Source organism: Hyperolius riggenbachi, chromosome 7 (genome assembly GCF_040937935.1).
Source record: "Hyperolius riggenbachi isolate aHypRig1 chromosome 7, aHypRig1.pri, whole genome shotgun sequence".
Taxonomy (NCBI): Eukaryota; Metazoa; Chordata; class Amphibia; order Anura; family Hyperoliidae; genus Hyperolius; species Hyperolius riggenbachi.
Window position 1 is genome coordinate 270180324 of NC_090652.1, and position 21343 is coordinate 270201666.

Sequence of the window (21343 nt, forward strand, 5' to 3'; positions counted from 1 at the left end):
TGACAGGACGGAAAATCTAGGTCGATCTGCTGCTGACAGCAGATCGATGGCCCATACAGTTGCATTGCATCCAATGGTCCAATAATGCATTTAGATCAATTTCCAATAGATTTCATTTTGAAATCTATTGGAAATCTGTTCCTAGTGTGTGGCGTACATCAGATAGATTCCTGTCAGATTCGACTTGACAGGTATCTGACAGAAATCTATCTGATGGTCAAATCTGCTGCAAATCTATAAGTTTATGGCCACCTTAAGAAAAAGTGTGCATGAGCCTTTATTGAAGTGTCCCTCGACATTGATAGCAGGACTTTGCTTGTTTTTATACCTATGTGAATGCATTGTACTTGTCCAACTCTGCCACTAGATGGTGCTTTGGATATGACCTGCAGCTCCAAACTGAGAAGGTCTTGTCAAAGCTTTGATGCTAGGGATGTCATCTTTTACATAATGTCATTTTCCCCTCCTCTTCAGAAACTGCTATGAGATATGTAGGTCTGCCAGGGAAACTCAGTGGTTTATGCAGAACGGAGAGATGCCTGCAGAAAACTGTCATCGTTGGTAAACGGTCATCGTTGTGCAGATATATTTTGCTCTAAAACAGAATATAAACTTTTTTTTTTAGATTGTAGCATTTGAATTCCTTGAAATCTTTAAAGCTTTTGAATAATTTTCTTTAAAGCGGTATAAAACTCAGCATTTTCTCTTTGCTTTAAATGACTTACAGCATAAAGTCTACTACCATGCAAAAAAAAAAAAAAAAAAAAAAAAAAAAAAAAAAAAAAAGGTATCAGAACACCATTTTTGTTCTTCAGTGGAAACTCATTGCTACAGTGGGCAGCTTCTGGCTGCATCTGAAGAGGTGATAACATTATCTTTTGTTTACATTCCTTTGTCAGATACATTTAGCAAACATTAGCAAAGTGATGTAACTAAGCTCTCTCTGCTTCTGTGTGCAGCTGATAAGTGATCACTAGATATATTCTACTATATTAATACTGTAGTTTGCAATAATATCCAATGGCAGCTTTCAGAACAGAAACTGTACTTTGGGAATTTGCAATTTGTAGACAGACAATAATACTAGTGCACAAAAACAAATATGGTAACTGTATGGGTAATAAAAAGTAGGGACACACTTTTTTATTGAATGTTATGTTAGAGTTTTATCCCACTTTAACTTCCAATAAGCCCCTTGATCAGGCTGCAGGTGGGTGTGTCAGTCCTTGCAGCTGCAGGAAGTAGCATCATCAATGCTGTGTAGTCAACCAAACATCCATCAGTTACTGGGAAACCTAGAGGGCGGTACAAGAAAGGCACAATCCCGCCCTTGTCCTGCTGTTGTGGTTATACCACAAAATAATGAGTGAGCCAATGCTTTCTATATGTGTCTCATCAATGTTTAACCTATATTTAATAGTTCACAGTTTATAATCAAGGGAATTATTTATACCCAGTAATCTAATTCTGTTTGTCGCTAACTAAAGATCCCTTCCCCAGTGCTGGCATTTTGTCCTCGTATCATTAAGCCTCCATTCCACCTGCCTGCACAGAACAGTCCCGCAGAGAGTGAATGATGTTATTAATAAAGCACTGGCTGGCGGACTGCATCCTCGCTTGTGTGTAAACTCATAAAAAGTGCCAATTACCAGGCTGCTAATCAGCAGGTTTTTGCAGCCTCTAGAACGGGCCAAGCCTCACGGTTCAATTATAGTGTTAAAAGGTAATTGGATAACAAAGAAACAACATGTAACTAGATGCAATTTATGTGCGGATGGGGCAATTGAAGGGGGGGAGGGGGGATTATCCTCTACGACCCACAATTTTCAATCCAAACAGAGTCCACCATCGGGGCAAGCTACTGACCTCAAACATCAATGGTAAAGGGTAAATATGTGCTATGCTTTCACATGTAGAATATCCATACGCAAGAACCGCACACCTGTATGGGGCGGAAGCTGGATTCCTCCTTTAGATTGGTATTGCCTAGTTCATTGATTACATTGTCAGGGCTATATATTGTACAGTTTGCACAGTGTTTGGTATACAGCGTCTGGCATATGCCTCAACAAAGGGAACCATTGCGGCCCTGAAACGAACATCGGTTATATGGTCAGATGTACCGGTATATCTCGTGTGTGATGGGACAATAAAGGCTATTTGAAGTTCCAACAAGCCTGTGTGCGGATTCCTCCTTTGGACTTTCACATGTGACTCAGGCTTGGTATACATGCAGAGGTTCGCAGTACAGAGTAGACCTTTCCAGTGGTGGATTTTTCCGATCAATGTTCTGATTGGACAGGAAGGCCAAACCAAAATATACACACGTACAATAATCCTTCTGTCTGATCTTTTTATGTCCAGCAAGTTTTGTAGAGTATTTAGGTACATGGATTGGTCCATTTGAAGAAGCATTTGCTGTGTTACGTGATGGACTAATTCCCCTAATGATTCTGATTGCATCATTTGTGTATTGCATCATTTTATGTCATGTACAATTCTCCTGCAAACAATGTTGTTGCATTGACAACTTAGTCATCGATAATATGGAGCTGAAACCAGAGTGTCCAAGTGAATCAGCAGGCAAAAACCATGGCACTCAAGTGAAAACACTGGATTCTAAAACTTAACACATAACTGAACCCCCGGAAATCCTAACGTTAATTGGGTTGATAAGTGAATATAAATACTGCATAGAAGCAAAGTTCTAGACAGAATACTGGTTTCATGGGCTAAATGTGCTTCTGAATGCAGAACAGCTTGTTCCTCTCTCCTTTGGATTCAGCTACCGGGATGGTCAATCAGGTTTGACCACTGGACACTAAACCCAATATCAGAAGAAAAATGTCAGGCCACATGTCAGAGTGAGGCACACGGTCAGGCAAGGGCCTCCTTGTAGAAATGCTCACCTCTGGCTTGCAAGGAAACATCCACAAATCTCCAATAACTCCCAGCTGTTAGTGCAGCCAGTAATTACGGTACTGGACTAGACAGATAACACTGGGGGAAACTTTGATAAGAATAATAATTCATTTATTACTAAAGCCCCATAAACACACTCAACAGTAGTCTTTTAAAGAGACACTGACGCGAAAAAAAAAAATATGATATAGTGAATTGGTTGTGTACTATGAATAATTACTAGAAGATTAGCAGCAAAGAAAATATTTTCATACTTTTATTTTCAGGTATATAGTGTTTTTTCGAACATTGCATCATTCTCTTACATGTGCAGATTACACAACACTCAGCATTCAAAATTAGTATTTCAGAGCAGTCTGTGAAGTAATGACCTCTCCTCTAACAGAGGAAAAGTAAATACCGTATATACTCGCAAGCAAGCCGACCCGCATATAAGCCGACCCCCCAACTTTTACCTGGAAAACCAGGAAAAAATGATTGACCCTCATATAAGCCGGGGGTAGGAAATGCTGTCCGTGCGATTCCCCCCAGTGTGTCCCGGTATAGCTAGTATAGTGCCCAGTGTGGGTAGGTGGTGCCCCAGTATAGCTAGTAAAGTGCCCAGTATGGGTAGGTAGTGCCCCAGTATAGCTAGTATAGTGCCCAGTATAGCTAGTATAGTGCCCAGTATAGCTAGTATAATGCCCAGTATAGCAGTATAGCTAGTAACTTGCCTCAGTATAGTGCCCAGTATAGCTAGTAATATAGCTAGTATAGTGCCCAGCGTAGGTAGTATAGTGCCCAGTATAGCTAGCAACGTGCCACAGAATAGCTAATAACGTGCCGCAGTATAGTGCCCAATATAGCTAGTAACGTGCCCCAGTATAGCTAGTATAGTGCCCAGCATAGGTAGTATAGTGCCCAGTATAGCTAGTAACATGCCCCAGTATAGCTAGTATAGTGCCCAGTATAGCTAGTAACATGCCCCAGTAAAGCTAGTATAGTGCCCACAATAGTGCCCAGTATAGCTAGTAACGTGCCCAGTATAGCTAGTAACGTGCCCACAATAGTGCCCAGCTAGTAACGTGTCCCAGTACAGCTAGTATAGTGCCCACCATAGTGCCCAGTATAGCTAGTAACGTGCCCCAGTATAGCAAGCATAGTGCCCACAATAGTGCCCAGTATAGCTAGTAACGTGCCCCAGTATAGCTAGTATAGTGCCCACAATAGTGCCCAGTATAGCTAGTATAGTGCCCACAATAGTGCCCAGTATAGCTAGTAACATGCCCCAGTATAGCTAGTATAGTGCCCACTATAGCTAGTAACGTGCCCCAGTATAGCTAGTATAGTGCCCAGCGTAGGTAGTATAGTGAAGTTCCCCCCTCCCCCCGCGGCCGCCGCTGCTATTACCTTAGCTCGGCGCCGCTCCTATTCCCCTGTCCTGTTCGTATAATCCACAGCAGCGCGCCCCACGGCGGCTGCTGTGATGAGGGAGGAAGCCGTAGAGAGAGCGGCTTCCGGTAGCGGCGATGTGTATCGCCGTTACTATGGGAACCACTCTCTCTCTACGGCTCCCTCATCACAGCAGCAGCCGTGGGGCGCTCTGCTGTGGATTATACGAGCAGGACAGGGGGATAGAAGCGGCGCCGAGCTAAGGTAATAGCAGCGGCGGCCGCGGGGGGAGCGGGAAAGCGGAGGGGGGGCTTCATTTTTTTTAAACACTCGCAAGCAAGCCGACCCCCCAACTTTTGACCCACTTTTTGGGGGTCAAAAATTCGGCTTGCTTGCGAGTATATACGGTAGTCCAGGAACAGTTGAGATAATAAAAGTCAGACAACAGCCCTCTCCACGACTAACTTAGTCGGAGAGCTTAATGGCTTGTTTGCATAGAGATAACAACTGGAGTTTCTCAACTCTTCCTGTACTGGAAACAATTACACTGATGTATCTGATCTTAATGTTTTATTTCTTAGCTGTGCTACACATACAAATCATAATATCATCATTTTTTTTTCGCTTCAGTGTCTCTTTAAGCCCCATCTACACGATACGACCCTTTGTACGATTCGAACCAAAAGTTGGTGAAGAGGAACTGTCAAAATTATTCAGAGTATTTTCTTGCTTGCTGATGGTTTAAAGGGCATTTTACAACAAGGTGTGAAAATATCACCAAGGAGAAAACTCAGGAGAAAAGGTGAATTGCATACGGGCCAATGTCTCAGGTCCGACAAGAGAAGCTACACAGAATGGAGAGAATCTTATTCCAAAGCCAAACAGTTAAACACCTGCATCCATTCCATGAACAACTTCCAGGAAGATGAAACAAACAAATTCTTCGGCACCTAAGGCGATGTAAATGAGATTAAATACAAATCGGTGATGATCAGCTCCTTTTAAACACTTCCCAGGTTGGAGCTTTAAGACATTCTGTTATACAAGCCCTCGCTGCAACCTACGAGTCTTCAAATATGAAGGAACATCAAAATGATCATTTACCATGTAACCGTTATCTCCACCTGGGATCTCGCACGTAAATCAGGAATAATAGGCAATGGCAAATTAAGATTGGTTTCACTGGAAGGCATAGTGGCGCCCACCCCCCCTACTCCTCGCAAATTGAACAGAACGCATTAAAGGCGGTTAACAAAGCAGTCACTTTTTGCACAATCCATTCCTTCTGTATCGGCGACCAGCGAAGCTCGCCGGAAAAAGGACATTCAAATTTGCTGCATTATAAATAATGGAGTGGAACAAAGTTTATTCCGCGTGTAATAAACGGATGGGCTGTTCTCGCTCTGGCCAGGCCTGTAAAAGCATTTGTTGCTCCGGCTTTTCAAGCCTCTTCTGTAGTCAGATGTGTGGAGGTAATGGATTTATTTCCGCAGAATGTTTGCCGCTCCTGAAAAGAGGGCATCAAACAGACAGATCAAAACGTGTAGAGGGGGGAAGCGTTATCTCGGCTGGCGGACTGTGGAGAGACGCATGTTGGCAAAAGCACAAAATATTTTTAACCCTTACCTCATCACATAACCTTTCCTTAACCACTTCCTGCAAAACAGATGTTTTAAAGCAATCTGTTTTGCAGGGAAGAGGACCGTGATGCACCCGCGGGTGGTGCAGACACATACGCGCCCAGTGGTGACCACGTTCCTGTCTATGGGTGGTCGGGAAGTGGTTAAAGTGGGATTATGCTTGCAAAACTAAAATGTTAGTGACTACTCTTGCATAAAACATTTGAACGCATTCCCAAATATTATATATGTGTAATTTTTTTGTATCTTCCCTGCAGAGAAGAGTAGAAACTTCCTTTTTTCTGGTCATCAGCAAAGGCAAGAATCTCCCTGTGCTTGTGTCTTAACTCTGTCCATCTCCTTTTCTGCTAAAGTGACACAGCTGTTGCCACTGCGATTTATCTATTCTACAGAAAAGGAGGCGGGCAAAGTGAAGGCACAAGCACAGGGAGATTCTTGCCTTTGCCAATGACAAGAGATAAGCAAGCCTGTACAGTTCTCAGCAGTGAAAATAAATTATTTCACACACTGGGAATAATTGGGAATGCTTTCAAATATTCTTTTATGTAACAGAGTAGTTTATGAAATTTTAGTTTTGGAGTATAATCACGCTTAAATACTAATGCTAAAGCTACATATATAACCTAAATCTACATCACCCATAATTAGGTATTGCAATTTTTTAATGACTATACAATGCAAAATTACTTTGATTTTCACTGGATGAAAGTGAGAAAATGCAGAAAAAATGCAGCATGCAGGACTTTTGTGATCAGGCAAAGCTGCATCGCATTAGTATAAAAGGGATCCTATGATTTTAATTATTCTGCTGATGTCCTTGCGTGTTGCCAGCGAAAAAAAAGCAAAATCATGGGTTTTCTTCCAGGGGCGCCGATTTCCTCCCACATACCTTAATCACAGATAAGTTAATTGGCTTCTCCCTAAATTGGCCCTAGACTATAAGGTATGGTACTTATGACTATAAAAAGGATTAGATTGTGAACTCCACTGAGGTACAGTAAGGGCTTGTTCACATCTAGGGCGTTTTCGCTTTTTTGTCACTGCTGACGATTTTCAAAATCGCCTTAAAAGCGATAGTGCAATGTGCAATGATTCCTTATGGGACAGTTCATATCAGCGAGTTGCGTCTGCTTTCCGTTGGCCTAAGCAGCGCCAGCACCATTTTCGGTGCGATTTTGCTACAATGGAAGGTATAGGAAAAGTGCAAAACGCTCAAAAATAGCTGTATGCGGTGATTGCGTTCACGCTTTTAAGAATAAATACATTGTATTTATTATTTTCTGGGTCAAAGAGTTCACTTCCTCACTTGCGTCGGGAAGTAAAAAAAGAAATCGCTCTGCAAAAGCGCTTTGAAAACGCATTACACAAAATCGTAGCTCGCAGGTAAGCGCCGGGAGGGGAGGAGAATCACTCTAAAAATCACAAACCACAGCTGTCAGCGATTTCGATTTAAGATGTGAACAAAGCCTTAGTGACAAGACTATATACTGTATACTCTGTAAAGCGTTGAAGAAGATGTCAGCGCTATATAAATACTAAATGTTAACAATAATAATAATCAACAACAATTAACTTGGTAAAATTTGCACATAAGTCTGCACTGAGAATGAGCAGTAACCTAGAAGTTAATTCAAAATGTCAAGTCTGTCTTATGTCATTAGTGGCAAGGGGTGGGATTGGGGGAAGGGCATACAAGAGAAGGTGGTTATTGGGGTTGTATTTCTGTATTTGCTTCCATGGGGATAAGATATTTGTTTACTCCAAGATCCTAAAAAACCCTGAAAATGTCTAAAAGCAAAAAGCAAAACAACCCCTATAATATTTTCTATTATCATGCACCTCGCATGATGTGCATTTGATAACAATGACTAGCTGCAAGACCTCTCATGACCCCACAACACCCTTAAAAAAAACTGTTAATCTTGGAATTATAATACTAAATGTTACCAGTCTTACTGTGCCTCCCCTCCACTCTCTGCTCTGTCCTCCCCTACACTCTTCTGCTCTGTCCTCCCCTACACACTCTTCTGCTCTGTCCTCCCCTACACTCTCTTCTGCTCTGCCCTCCCCTACACTCTCTGTTCTGCCCTCCCCTACACTCTCTGTTCTGCCCTCCCCTACACTCTCTGTTCTGCCCTCCCCTACACTCTCTGTTCTGCCCTCCCCTACACTCTCTGTTCTGCCCTCCCCTACACTCTCTGTTCTGCCCTCCCCTACACTCTCTGTTCTGCCCTCCCCTACACTCTCTGTTCTGCCCTCCCCTACACTCTCTGTTCTGTCCTCCCCTACACTCTCTGTTCTGTCCTCCCCTACACTCTCTGTTCTGTCCTCCCCTACACTCTCTGTTCTGTCCTCCCCTACACTCTCTGTTCTGTCCTCCCCTACACTCTCTGTTCTGTCCTCCCCTACACTCTCTGTTCTGTCCTCCCCTACACTCTCTGTTCTGTCCTCCCCTACACTCTCTGTTCTGTCCTCCCCTACACTCTCTGTTCTGTCCTCCCCTACACTCTCTGTTCTGTCCTCCCCTACACTCTCTGTTCTGTCCTCCCCTACACTCTCTGTTCTGTCCTCCCCTACACTCTCTGTTCTGTCCTCCCCTACACTCTCTGGGACCAAGTTATGTTATGTTAAATGAAGTTCTGGCGCTCTTTGTTCCAATCTCTCCACTTGTACCTCGATGTAGCCTCTTATCCTAACACTTTAATAAGTTGACCTACATCTCCAGAATCTAGCTTACCAAGCCTGAAGGGCCATGTAAATTGGGGAACCTGCTAGCTACCAACTCCTCATCCCACTTCTAGTGCACTTATTTGGCTGTAGGTATCTAATGGATCGCTACTATGGTATATGTATATAATTATCATATCCTCTGTACCAATCTCTGATATTTTTTGTTTCATTGGCTTCATTCCTACATTCATGATTGATTGTTACTAAAAATCAATAAAAATGTATTGAAAAAAAAACAACAAAAAACAATGACTAGCAGCTATATTATGAATCTAAATAGAAAATGCCCTCTGGCAAATGAGCTCAATGAGCAGGAGGAGCCGATGGACTTACGTAGGAACACAAGAACCATGATATATCCTTCGCCCAAGATGAAGTTCCCGAGGTATCACACATGTGCATCATTACAATTACAGACTAAAAACTAGCTTGGCAAGCACTTCTGGAGAGCAGATGATAAATGGCCACTCCAAGTGCTTCACAATATCTAGCTCTTCTGGTGGAACCTACCGAAGAACATTGACTTGATTGATGCTTTTTAGCCTTCTGCAAGAGGTATGCATCTATTCCAACTTCAGGATAAAATATAGCAGTGGGTTTTGGTGCCCGGCGCTTATTACATTATATTGAGAGGTCTTTTTATGGCTGCAGGTCTGTTTTTCCATCTCATTTTGCAGACCAGATGAAGTCTACAGCGTCACAAGGATGAGCAGCTGCAATCATTGTATCTGAAGAGCTACACCTGACATTTGCTGAGTTATGGCTATTAACATTCTATTCTTTCAAGAGAACATGACCCAGAGGCAATGTTCCCACTCACAATCCGGAAGCTGAACGGACTCGGTTGTTTATGGTAGGTCTGCAGGTTACAGATGGAGGGTGTAAAAACAGTATAAAGTGTGCGTTACTGTACCTGGCTCTAAAAGCCTTTTTTTATAACTACTAACAATCTCTATCATAATCATCATCTTCTATATGCTACACTATACTAGCTATATACTTGGCACTATACTAGCTATACTGGGGCACTACCTACCCATACTGGGCACTATACTAGCTATACTGGGGCACTACCTACCCATACTGGGACTATACTAGCTATACTGGGGCACTACCTACCCATACTGGGCACTATACTAGCTATACTGGGGCACTACCTACCCATACTGGTCACTATACTAGCTATACTGGTCAATATACTAGCTATACTGGGACACTATACTAGCTATACTGGGGTAACTATACTAGCCATACTGGGGCAACTAAACTCCCTATACTGTTGCAACTATGCTAGCTATGCCACCACACCCCAGCCCCCCCTCCCCCCGTAACCCGCTGCGCACGACACTGTCCACTAGGTCACGTGGAAAAGGTTGGGGACCCCTGTGCTACCGTCCATTGGAGTAGCAATAGGGGATGCAGAGGTTGCAACTGCACCGGGGCCCCTGGATTAGAGGGGCCCACAAGGGGTCCTCAATCTATCTTATTACAGCCAATACGATCAGCAGATATCTTCCATCCTGTCCTATCAAGTAAATTGTTTGATTCAACCAGATATCGGCCAATTTCCATTAATCGAGGAACATGCAACATAATCAATTCTCACTTGATCCGATCGTACAGCAAAACGGAGTAATGCATGGCCACGTTAAAGGACAACTGAAGTAAAAAGATTGAGGCTGCCATATTTATTTCCTTTTAAACAATACCAGTTACCTGGCAGCCCTGCCGATCTATTTGGCTGCAGTAGTGTTTGAACACCAGGAACAAGCATGTGGCTAATATCAGATCTGACAAGAATATGAAAACACCTGATCTGCAGCATGCTTATTCAGAGTTTATGGCTAAAAGGATTAGATGCAGAAGTTCAGCAAGATAGCCAGGCAGGTTTTGTTTTAAAGGCTATAAATATGGCAGCCTTCATACCCCTCTTATTACAGTTGTGCATTAAAGCGATATTGTCACCATGAAAATCAAATTTCAACAGCAACTGATCTGAGTGTATTAAGTGATAAAGATGCTAATCCTGCATTCAAAACTTGCAAAACTTTTCCTGCTGTTATGGTTAGTAGTTATCACATACTTTAGGAGTACTGGCCCTAGTGCCAAACACTGCCAAAGAGTTGAATGCTGGGAGTTCTTTTTATCTATAATATATTCCTCCTCTTCCATTTATTTCCCTGCCTAGCTGCTTATCAGAAAAACCCTCTGATTACTTGTGTTTACAAGCAAGGCTGAGGTGACTCAGTGATTGGATGTGTACATAAAAAAAGATCGTGCAGTTGTTAGTATACACCTCAGTGGGAATGTCTAAAGACTCTGGGAGGAGGGCAGCTAATGAATGCACAATGAGCAAGAGAAAGGGGGGGGGGGGGAAACAAGAGTCAGGGAGGATATGATGTCAGCATTAGCTTGGCAAGATGGCCACTACCTAGAATAGGATTTTCAGTTATTCCTTTATAAAATTCACAGGAATCATTACGTGGATAGCACAATACATCTGTTATGTAAGTAGAAGCAGTATTTATCTACTTATATATGTGTTTTTTATTTCTAGGTTAGCATGGGTGTCGCTTGTTCTTTAAAGCACAGAAACAGTAGTGGAGCATTTAGAAGTCAGAGTACACTGTGTACATTGGGTTCTCAGGTCTGTATATGGGAGAATAATGAGCAGTGAACTATGAATACTTTACTATAAGGGGGCCGTTTGGGGTTGCTTTAGCACGTCATGTGATGAGTTAACTCATCTAAGATGAGGAAGAAAGAACAATTCACATGGCTAGCTACTCTATTATCTTTCCTCTTTTCTTCAAAGTCAAGACATACTAAACTACATAAACTTCCATTTTCAAATTCAATACTCAACCAAGAATAACTTAATGACTGCTTTATCCGTTGATTATGAATCAGCTTGTTTACACACTCATGTTCTTTTGCTGTTTCGTTATCATAAAGGAACACTTAAATGTCTCTAAAAATAGGATTCCCAGTAGAGCTCTTGATGTAAATACTAATGTATTCAACATTTACTGCTGAATGGAGAAGATAGCAACATATCTACCGTATAGGCCTCTAGAAAGAACAGGTTGTTGATTGTTTATGAGGTGGGCTGTAGCCAAGACACAATGGCTGGAATTCAACACTGGACTCCGGCTTGAATAAACAGGTATTTGAAGTTTAGCCTTTTAGCCCTTTGTGAAAGGCCGGTACATATGCCAAAGGGCTGACATTCACAATCCAGGGCTTTGGGACGGCCTTGGAAACTGAGAATAAATCTGTACACATTCTGCTGCAGGCCAGCTCTGATGACGAAGACCGCCAGGAAACCATATTTAAGTGCTTGCTTAATTCTGTGGCACGGTGGTGAAGTTCAGCACAGAGGTGGTGGGGGTTTCCTGCCGACTGTGAGTCAGGCCTTGGTGGCTGAAGGCAGCAGTGGTACATCATCATTAACTACATCTAAGTGGATGGGGATTCACCAACCAGATATCTGGTTACGCCACGCAGTAATTGTGCAGCTTGATGGCCCATGAGGTTAGAATTCTTCCTTTATAACTCTAGTGTCCCTGGTTCAAATCTCAGCCAGATGTCTCACTGCATGAAGTTCGTATATTCTCTCTTTGTTTTGCAGTGGCTGGAAAGTGTGCTGGATAAGGGCTGACTCTGACACAGGATACCACGTTCAAATCTCGGCTCTTCCTAAAGCCCCATACTCACGGGGGACGGCCGTCGCCGCAACCGTGTGGCACGCGCATGTTGCGGCGACAGTTCGCCCGTGTGTATGACGCGCGCGCCCCGAACCGTCGCCCGTCGGAGCTGTCGCCAGGCGATTGACATGTTCAATCGCCGGCTACAGCCGTCGCCGCATCCTCGCCGGAACTGTCGCTAGCCCCGCATGTGTATGCGGGCTAGCGACAGCTACCCACAGACAGTACACGGAGCATCCGGCGGGGGGGAGGAACCTCGGCGACAGCTTCCGCCGCATCGCTAATCCCTCTGCTGCCTTGTGTATGCAGAGGGACTTGGCGACGAGCTGTCGCCGAACTGTCTCCGAACTGTCGCGCACACGCTCCCGTGTGCAGCGACAGCTACAATTGTCCCCCCGTGAGTACTTAGCTTTAAGTAAGCCAGGCTACTCAGTGAGATGACCTTGGCTGGACTCACTTAAAGGTGCCCATACATCAAGCGATTTGAAGCCGCGATCAACCGATAATCGAATCGGGAGAGAACCGAGTCAATATCGAGCACAGAAAGAGTACTCGATCCAATCAATAATGAGGAGAATCGCACCGTTTCATTGATCATGCATGCTGCAAGATATCGGTTGATCTAGAATGAATAGTGATGTATGGGCATGATCAACTGATCGCTGTGCACCCGTGTACTGTACTAGTAAACCGATCGACCATGGCGGGCGACACAAATTGTCGATTTTCTACAGTATGTCGTACGTAATGTGTGGCCTACCATCCAATTCATCACCGATTGACCAACTATTTTTAAAATTGCTCGTTCTAGTTGGTCGATTCTACATCTACCTGATCTATGGGCACCTTAACACAGCTACCGCCTATAAAGAACGACCTAGTGGCTGCAGCTCTGGCGCTTTGATTTTCTGTCTTGTGCTCAAGTGGGTCTCCTGCAGGTGCTTCAGTTTGGTCCCTTATCCTATATTAGGATACTCCAGAATGGTTCAAGAATGGTGTAGTGACAAAGTTGCAGACATGCGCAACATAAACATTGAGTGCTGGTCGATCCCCAAGGAGACAGTTTGGGGTCCAATGCTGTACAGACTAGTAAGGCTAGACATAAGCAGCAAATTCTGTTGCAATGGATGGGTTAGGAGTGCCAATGGAACGGTGCACGACACAGTGGCGCGGAGAGTGCAAGGTATATTAGAAAACAAAATGGAAGGCTGTGTTGTCATGACCATGGTCCTGACTGTTTGCTGTATGAGAACCTTGTTGCATTGTGGGAAATAACGGTTGCTACATCATGGACACTTACCAAGCAAGTAATATCTCCCTCTGCACATAGAACTCTCAGAAACAACCATTCCCCACAGGTCACCTGGCAGAACTAAAGAGGTCACCACCAGTGATACATTTCAGAATGTATATCAGGGAGAGACAAGATTGAACAATGGGCAAACACTGACTAAATCTATAAAGGAATATACCGTATATACTCGGATACAAGTCGACCCCGTGTATAAGTCGACCCCAATATTTGACCCTCATAAGCTGGAATTTTTCAATTACTCAGGTATAAGTCTATCCAGCAAAGTTAATGGCTGCACTCGAGGATCAGGATGGGTAAATGGATGAATTTCATACAACACTGTAGTCATTATACCCTCCTGACCCCCAAGTACAGCCAATAACTCTTCAAGCACACATTCAGTCATTAACCTTCTGCCTGTAACTCCATATCCCAAATGCATGCTGCCTGCAACTCCCCCATAGCCATGCTGCCTGTAATTCCCCCCTCTCTCCCACCCACCATCACCCATAGGGAGCACCTGTCTCCATTTCACCCCCCACCATCATCCAAACACTTGCTGCCCTTAATTTTCCCCTCCCTCCCACCATCACCCAAACACTTGCTGCCCTTAATTCCCTCCTCCCTCCCACCATCACCCAAACACTTGCTGCCTGTAATTTCCCCCTCCCTCCCACCCACCCAATATCACCCAAAGGGAGCCGTCTGTATCAATTTCCTACTTGCGCTGTGTAATCTGGTGTGTTTATAATTCCCTCCTCCCTCCCACCCACCATCATCCAAAAGGAGCCGTCTGTATCCATTTCCTACTTGCGCTGTTTAATCCTGTGCAAAGTGATTCCCGCAGAAGAAGCCATCACCCCCATCACGTGTGCTGCTTTCTCTCTTCTCCCTTCACTCGTGCTGACCTCCGTGCTTTAGCATAGCTTCCGTCTTCTGACATCGGGAGGCGGGGCTACACTACAGCACGGAGGTCAGCGCGAGTGAAGGGAGAAGAGAGGACACCGCGCACGCTGATGGGGGTGACTGCTTCTGATGCGGAAATCGCTTTGCACATGTTTAAACCGCGCAAGTAGGAAATTGATACAGACGGCTCCCTCTGGATGATGGTGGGTGGGAGGGAGGGGGGAGTTAAAAAGACACTGGTATATTGGCTATAAGTTGGGAAATTTAGGACTACTCGTATATAAGTCCCCCCCCCCCCCCCCCCACTTTTATACTTTGAGTCAGTCCTAAATTTCTCGACTTATAGCCGAGTATATACGGTAGTTAAAAAAAAAAAAAAAGCAATTTTATTCATTAAGTCATTTTTTACTACAGTCTCTCTTGAAGGGGAGATCTGCTAGGGATCCACCACCATTTATCTGCTGTATAATGCCACCAAATGTTGACATTTTTACCAACACAATGTGTCAGCGTTTCACACATAGGGCTTGATTCACAAAACGGTGCTAACTGTTAGCACGCTGTGAAAAGTGCTTTGCGTGACATTTCGCATGTTAACGATTTTCGGGTGCAAAAAATTTGCGTTCGCACGTTAACGCAATTTTTTCACACAGTAACGGTCGCGTTCGTGCGATAAATTCGTGTTATCAGGCGAAGGTTAACGTGTGAATTTTTGCACACAAAAATCTCTTTTTCCACGCGAAAACTGCTTTTTTCATGCGAAGACTGCACGAAAAGCCATGCTAACAGCCGTGCTAACAGTTAGCACCGTTTTGTGAATCAAGCCCATGGTGTGCTAACTGTGCAGTCACCGTATGTTGCATGCAGTGTCTGGCAGGTGGCTGCCATATGATCAGGTTAACATGCATCAATATGGCACTGATCAAGCACCACATTACTGCCAGCATCAAACACCCACAAACGTGTGGTGGATCCTCAGACGTGGCTTTTTAACGCTATCAGCTTTCCCTAAAAGCTGTTCTTTAGCTGTGCCAGCACTCACAATGACAGTGCTGGGGGGTGGCGAAAACACCAAAACACTGAACAAAATTCAGCATCGGCAAATCAGCAGCTGATCAATAGCAGCGGAGAGAGGTGAATGAGTCAACAGGTTGTGTTTACTGATTGCAGCAATTCCCGATTTTAGAAGGAAATTGCGCTCTTTAATTCAACCCAGGGACTTGTTTAAACACAAAATGAATCTTTAGTGTGCTCACAGCTCTCTTCTCTGCAATGTGATATGAAAACAAACAGGAGTTGGAGTAGGAAGGTGTTAAATGTGTTTCGCTGTGAATTCTGCGCAGAAGAAACCCTCTCCTATCGCTCTGCCACCCACTCACTTATTAGCGCGGGAAAGGAAAATACTTGTTAGTGAGATGTATGTTTCTGTGGAGCATCAGATGAGCAGTACTTTTCTCTTTAATTCTGTTTACATGATTATACGTGTGCAGCGGCACAAACGCTCTGCAACTGCTACTCACATCGCCGGGCGCTGTTAATTAACAGTGTGCCGGCGGAATGCATTAGAATTGATTAGAACGTTCAGTTTTGATCACTGTTATCACAGATCCTGCTACTTCAGTAATACTAATAGCCAATTTCACCTCTTTGCTCAGGGACGGATCAAGACCAAGTTGCGCCTGGGGCAAGGTCAGGTTTTGGCGCCTAAAGGTCAGGTTTTGGCACCTAAACTGCCATTCATTTTGCCGCCTTTTTAAGAATTCTACAAACTGCGCCTGGGGCAAGATACCCGCTTGCCCCCCCCTAGATCCGTCCCTGTCTTTGCTGACATTATTTTCATTTGCTTATTAAAATAAAAAGTCAGCCAACTTCTTTTCCCTTAGATCTATTTCGATTAGTAGGACTTGGAACCACTTTCATTTTTAGCTGTCTTCATCTCTGTTGGGCAATTTCCCTTCACTTCCTGCACCTGCCACACTCAGGGCTCTGGAACTGATCTCTAGACTTCCTGTTTTCACATCCAAAATCTTTACAAAAAGGAAAGAATGACAGGGTCAACAGCTAAAATCAGGTTTACAAATTTGGCCATTGGACTTGGTTTTTATGTCCTTGTTCACATATAATATTCCTTCTTCCCTTTGTGTAAAAATCTAATTTCTTTTCATCTCACAGTATAGCAAGCACCGGAAAAAAAATGCTAAATGGTTAGGTTATATCCAGTGCAGAAACCTCTGCACAGGAGGAGGAAGCATCACATTCTGCTGCTTACAATCATTGTAGCGGTCACACAGAATGCCGTCTCATCCAAGAGGTGCCTAATCTTCCGCATCTCTTAAAAGAACTTGAGCACCTTTTGGAGCACCGTTTGGAACATATATATATATATATATATATAGCAAATCTATCCCTGAAGGAGATTTGTAAATAGAGGGGGTCACAGGCATTACATACCTTCAGAGGGATTCTCCCAAGCCTAGCTGATCTCTATCTTTTCCAGGAAGACCCACAACTGCAACAGTTTGAAGCTCCTGCAGGTGTGGAGTGTGCTACCGGCCACCGCAATCCATGCTGGGAGATGTAGTCACATCGAAGGACTACATCCCCTGGCATTCGTTGTGGTGGCAGGGAGTGTGCAGCACCACAGCAGGAGCTTTAAACTGCAGAACATGCGGGTCTTCCTGGAGAACATGGTGGAGCGCATAAAGATGGGAAGGGCCGGCTATGGAGCAGCCAACTGAAGTTAAGTAATGACTGTAACCCCCCATGGCCCCCTCTATTTACAATCCTCCCTTAGGGGAAGATTCATTTTATATATTTGGTCTGAAAAGTGCTCAGGTACCTTTAAAGTGTACCCAAGGTGGATTAAGGGTGGGGGAAACGGGACACAGTGGCATGATCCCTGCTCAATGACATGCCTCCTTGTCCTAATGGGGAAAGGGCATCCTTAGCAGGAAAGGCACTCCATGTAACTAAAAGTCCCACAATGCATTGCAGGAGTCTGACTATCACAGTCATGATTCATAAAGGCAAATGCATTGTGGGACTTGTAGTTCCTTAACAGCTGGAGAGCCAAGTTTGCAGATCACTGCTTTAGGGAGAACTAAACAAGGAGCTTGTGTACAAATACACTATGCCTTCACGGTAATAAGGTACAGGTTTGTGCCTGACCCTCCTCTCTATGCTCTCACCATGAAACCTGAAGTATTCATTCTGTCAATAAAGTAAGAAAACTTCACTCCTCCACCTCGTACATTTTAAAATAATGAGGTCCACTTAAAACTTTTTCTATGATGGGTGGGTGAGGGAGTGGAGGGGAAACCTTTATTTACCATAGTCTGACATAGAATAAATGGTATGGTTCAGTTAGCACAAAGCCTGCTTTAATAGGAACAAGTGGTTATAAGCAAACACCACCTGCAGAAGACGGTCCTGCAGCAGATTAAGACTTGCATTTTTAATTCCCTCCGATGTCCGCGGCTGCTATTTGAACAAAATTGACTTGTGGCAAAAACACGAGAGACCGGAATGGCGATGAATGGATGTAATTAAAAAAGTCTCCACACTTCAATGAATTGTTTTATAGTAATAATACAGTGAATGAGAACGCTGGCCACACTCTGATGCTCAGTATGTTACAATATAAAAAAAAGATTTATTAAAAATGATTTTCCACTACTGTCCATAGACAATTCACTCGGCCTCAGATACCCTATAACATATTAATAAAATGTAATATACATCATGTCTCATCACATAATGTATATTACAACCCGGGATAAATCCACAGCCGTTTCTACTCTGATCTGTGACCTGGATCTTTCTGACGTGTACACAGCACCCAAAACATGTGTAAAGGTGGAAGAAGTCATGTAAGTCAGCATATAGTATCTTGTCTAAATACATAAATGGGAAGGGGGGGGGGGGGCTAGAATATAGTGGTGTCTCCACAAAGGATGGAACATCCTTAAAGCAAACCAACACAGGTATTGTTTTAAACTGTGCATCAAGTTTCTTTACAAGAGCAGTGACACCGGAGGGGATCCTTCCGGGTGGGGGCTGCAGTACGTTCAGAATCCTTGTACACGATGTTATGCGATGGGTGGGGACTTAGGCCTCGTTCACATCATACGCGCTTCCGTGCGCATATGGAAGCGTGTATGATGTGCTGAAAGGCAGGAACGGCAGAAGGGCATAGTCAGCCCTTCTACCGTTCACATCTACTGCGCTGCGCAGCAGTACGATGCGCTAGGAAGTGCTTGCGTACTGCTGCATGAATTTTGCTCGCAAGCACAGAGCTGATCCCATCACTGTCAATGGATGGGATCAGCAGCGCAGATGGCGTGCGATCGTGCGCATTGCGTTCGGATCGCACGACCATCTGCGCTAGTCAGATGTGAACGAGGCATAGGGTAGGGGGAAAAGTTAGGGCCATGCACAGGGTGGAGGAGGGGTTAAGGGCAGTTAAACTCAAGGTAACCATAAAAATAATCAGGGGCTTTATTACTGCCTGTTTAAAAAAGTATCCCAAGAACTGGAATCATCTTCAAAGTAGGAAGCCCCTTTAAAACCTGAAAAGCCGTCAGCAAAACCAGAAATCCTTGTAAAAGATGCCAGCTGTGTGTTGCAATGGACCGGTGACAGACACCGGACTCCGGTCACATGGTGCCGTGTCAGCTGATGTGGTTACACTGTGAACTTTCCTTCACCCCCAGACCACACAATATATATCTTGTAACTTCTCTATTAACACTAAGCTAGGAGGAAGTCTGCACTAATCATAGCTAAATCTAATCTTTCCAATTTACTAGTAAAAAGGATGAACTGTAATCTGTTGATACAGAAACAACTAAGCATATAAAATATGAATATTCTAAAAAGATTCTGGCTGTTCTGACAATTAGCGTTCCCCTTACATATTCTAACTACCGTAATCCTAGTGAGCAAGAAAATAATTGGCTGCTAAAACAGGAACAGAAATTATGATTTTGAATAGACTGGCTGTAATTTAACACCCCCCTCTCAGAAAAAAAGTGTCATGCCTCAAAGTGGAGGAGGGGATAACATTAACGTTGGAAATACATCTTTGCCTATGCTTCGCCAGCTTGAAGCTTTGCAACCCCAGGACGTGACTGATCCTGCAGTGATCCTTTAGACTAGGAGTGTCAAACTCAATCACATAAGGGGCCAAAATATTAAATAAAGTCTAAGGGCCTGTTTCCACTTCTGTGGTAATTGGGCTGAATCCGCAGAGTTTTCCCGCTAGCAAATCACTCGGGGAAACTCGGCTGCCGCTGTCACCTTTTGCTTTGATTACTACAATGCGGTAATCAAAGCAAAAGGTGGCTACTTTGAAGAACCTAGAATGACAATTCATAGTTTGGATGCCTTCAGTGTGAATCTACAATGTTCATAGTCATGGAAATAAAGAAAACTCTTTGAATGCGAAGGTGTGTCCAAACTTTTGGTCCGTACTGTACAATTTCGAATGGCCGATGGTTAGCCAGTTTTATTACTGCCATGTACCATGAGGGATTTTTAATACAGTAGGATAGCGATAATCCAGCACAAGTGGGAAATGCCTGATGCCAGATATGTGTAATTTCCGTCAGTCAGTCTAGTCCTGTTTTATCTTCCTTCTCTCCATATGGACCTTGGCATGAGTACAAATCTACGTATGGTTACTATAAGTCAGGGACATCAGGCTGTAAGGGGCAGAGATTCAGAACATTGTGTAACAAGTACAGAGAATACAAAGTAAGTGAAAACATATCCCATAAGATGCTGGATCTGTCCCAATAAAACTAAGCTGGAGGCTCTGAAAGGAAACTTGAAGAACAAGGAATTTTGAAAATGTTATTGCATTTTAATCTTTATTTAAAGCCTATAGGTTCCTTTATGCATATGGAAAATGGAGCTTATGCAAGATGTCTGCTGTTTATCACAGCTCTAGTCACTTCACCTAAATATAAACCGATACTGAAGGAGTTATCAGACATAGGTGCTGAGGAGTAAAGGCCCATACACACTGATTTTCGCGGACGGGTCGTTTGAACATCCCGTCGTTCAGTCGTCCGCCCGCTAATTCCGGCGTGTGTACCGACTGTCGTTTGCATGATAAGACTGAGTTTGAGCCATCCGCCCGACGGGACGTTCAAACGACCCGTCGTTCGAAAATATCAGACGTGTGTATGGGCTTTAAGGAGAATTCAGCCTCATACACACGCCTGACTGCAGGCAACGACGGGTCCGTCAGACCCTCCCGCTGGGCAGGTTTTCAGCAGACAGTCCAGCGTGTGTACAGTCAGTCTGCAGACTGATAAGGCTGTTTCTGAACGATCCGCCCGGCGGATCGTTCAGAAACAGCCTTATCAGTCTGCAGACTGACTGTACACACGCTGGACTGTCATTGGAATGCCCGCCCAGCGGGAGGGTCTGACGGACCCTTCGTTGCTAATAATCCAGTGTGTGTACGAGCCTTTCCTCAAACAAGGAAGAACAATCAGGAGCTTATTTATAACAGATCCAATGCTGTGATACTACAGAGAAAAGCCGCGACTGGCTGAAGTGACGGGACCCGGTACCGGAGCAGCAGACAGCGGAGGATGGGGCTGGAGGAAGCCCCGGTACCGGAGCTGCAGACAGCGGAGGATGGCGGCGTGGGATTGATCAGAGCTTATGAGGCTGGAGAAAGCCCCAGGTATGTATAAAACTTTTGCCATTCATCAAGCTCTGGTACACTTTACCGGAGATGGGGCAAAAGGAAAAATATATAC

At 44.1% G+C, this 21343-nt stretch overlaps 1 protein-coding gene across 12 annotated transcripts in view; it reads right to left on the reverse strand.

Moving 5' to 3' along the window:
* PKP4 (plakophilin 4) overlaps window positions 1-21343 on the reverse strand; it is a 471364-nt gene that overhangs the window by 194735 nt on the left and 255286 nt on the right. The window lies entirely within an intron of this gene.